The sequence below is a fragment of the Montipora capricornis genome, chromosome 4, assembly GCF_036669925.1.
Source record: "Montipora capricornis isolate CH-2021 chromosome 4, ASM3666992v2, whole genome shotgun sequence".
Taxonomy (NCBI): domain Eukaryota; kingdom Metazoa; phylum Cnidaria; class Anthozoa; order Scleractinia; family Acroporidae; genus Montipora; species Montipora capricornis.
The window spans coordinates 51,744,430-51,746,929 of record NC_090886.1 but is presented as its reverse complement, the minus strand read 5'-3'; positions in this window follow the sequence as shown (position 1 = coordinate 51,746,929).

The window sequence follows — 2,500 nt, the reverse complement described above, 5'->3', positions numbered from 1 at the left end:
TTACCTCGGTAGCCATCTTGATTATTACGAAGACACATGTTTGCTTCAAAAGAAGGGAAATATGAAACGATTTTAATTGCAATGAACTCGTGCATGAAAGTTTCCCATGAAAGATGCACCAATCAGACTTTAAGCGTGGTATACTCTTCCACGCAGTGAACTTATAAGTGTGCCGCACGCACGGGGCATGAAAGAAAAGCAGGTCACGGTTCACAGCAATACTGGAAAACCTAAAACTATCACATGGACTAACCTTAAGCCTAAACAGTGCCTTTAGTCGTAATTAGGGTTACGGTTAGCATTATTAAAGGGATGGATTCTTTCAAGAGTAGTAAAACAGGGATCTCCTAACGGTAACCTACGAGTGTAATCTCGATTGTAGGTGCTCGGCGCAACACGTGTATATAATTACGTATCATTGTTATGTAAATAGTCAGCCAGAATTCAAAATAAATATCATTTTCAAGGTGTGAATTAGCAACTTGACACGTTAGCTCAGTGGCAAAGAACAGGGACAAGTAATCAAGAGGTTTACAGTGGGTCGGAGTTCAAGGCAAGCTGCTAGTAACATATCATGGGATAAAATGGCAGAAAAAGCCGAGCGGGATCTGGAAATAAGAACAAGACGAAGAGATAGAAAGGGGAAAGCTGGGACAAAAACGAGTAACGGTGTGGGCGATGAAGGGAAAGAAGAGAGAGAGGGAGGGAGAGAAAAAATGAGATCCGTTTTTATTCATCCCGTAAGTACAAATTACCCATGTATATATTCTGTTCTCTTGGGTATACGTATTGTTCTACAAAACAATAGCGCGAATGAATAATTAATTTATTCTGCATGCATAATGAAGTAGGGACCTGTACGGAAATCATTCCTCAAATAATTCTTGACCAAGAATTAGTCAAATTTCAAATTGCTTTTATTACCAGAAGAAAGTAAAATATTAGCGAGAATTCGACAAAGAGGTGTGTTCATTTCAAGCTTATTATGCAAGTTTCTGACAGAGCATATTTAATTACAAAAATTATTCCACTTAAAGGTCGTTAAAAAACTTTATTTTGGGGCGTTCATTTGGACAAAAAACGTCACAAAAACCTTTTCCAGCGTAAAATTTATTGACTGGAAACAAACAAAATATTTGCTACTAGAGGCAAAAAAACCCCTCATATTTTAATTGCGTGCGTGCAAACAAGAAACACAACAGCAATTAATTAAATTTCAGTCTCACAGTTCAAACCCTTTTCGGAAGAACCTTGACCGTGAATACTGAAGCACAAAAGAGACAACAAGCTTTCTTTCAAATATTTCTTCACTGTCACATTTCCAATTTTTATTTTACATAGCTGCCAACGGCTCCGTGACAAAAACGCAACTAAATAAATTTCCTAGCAGTGTTCAGCATCAAACCCTTTACTGAAAAACCCTCTCTTTGAATATTGAAGCAAAAAATGGGCATCAAGCTTTCTTTCAGACAACTTTTGACTAACAAGAATTAGTGAAATTTCCAATTGTTACCGGAAGACTGTGCAGAATTGAGTACAAATAAATATAAATAGCCAGACAACAGAGATGACAGATCCACTTAAGTTGTTCAACTCCTTCTTTGTCTTTTTTAAACCCATAAGTTACTAGAGAATTTCCATTTAATTTCAGTGTTGTACAAAACACCACACTTGGATCATATTAGAAATACTGCTCACTTTGATTACGGTTCGACGGGCGAAAGATTGTTTTCGAAGGCCATTACTGGTCGATTTGAAGAGTTCAGATATTTATTTTTCACCGCCTGTCTTGTTTATCCGATTGACTTTCCATTCTTGAGGTCCATAAGGGTATATATCTTTTAAAGATCCACTAAAACGTCATTTGGGTTACAATGACTTTCGACGCCATTGCAGGTTAAGTTAAAAATTCTACTGTGTCCACCCTGCTAGTACCCCCTCAAACTTACCAAACATTCGCGCAGAAGACTCTAAACACAAAGACACTACTTAGCAGGGGAGGGACAGGAAAGACTTTTCATGACACGGAAAAAAATAGAAATTTAATAAATTTAAAAAACGTTGAAATAAAACGCAGATTCCAACTGGGTTTGGCAACCCAGTCATAAGAGCTATACATCCCAATTGTCCTAAAAGAGTTCGCGAACGACTCAGAGCGATGACAATGGATTTGCTAGTTTTAAGGAAAGCAATGCGAATAATCTAAAACAAAAAAGAAAAGAGAAAACTCATATGAAATCAAGAGTATTCTAACTTAAATGAACTTTCTTACCGAATAATGAAGGTTTGTAATGTCGAAAAGTCAAGACATACACTTTTCCTAGCAATGATTAAGAAAAGTTCGCTTTACGGATCATCTTAGACTTGGAAATTAATTCGTCGCTTTATTGCTACAGCTTTGTTTCGTGTGATGATGAACTAACCACATTTGGAGGGAAATAGAGTCAATATAATCTCACATATAAGAGAAACGTTAAACGTCTTTGATTCGGTGCCAACT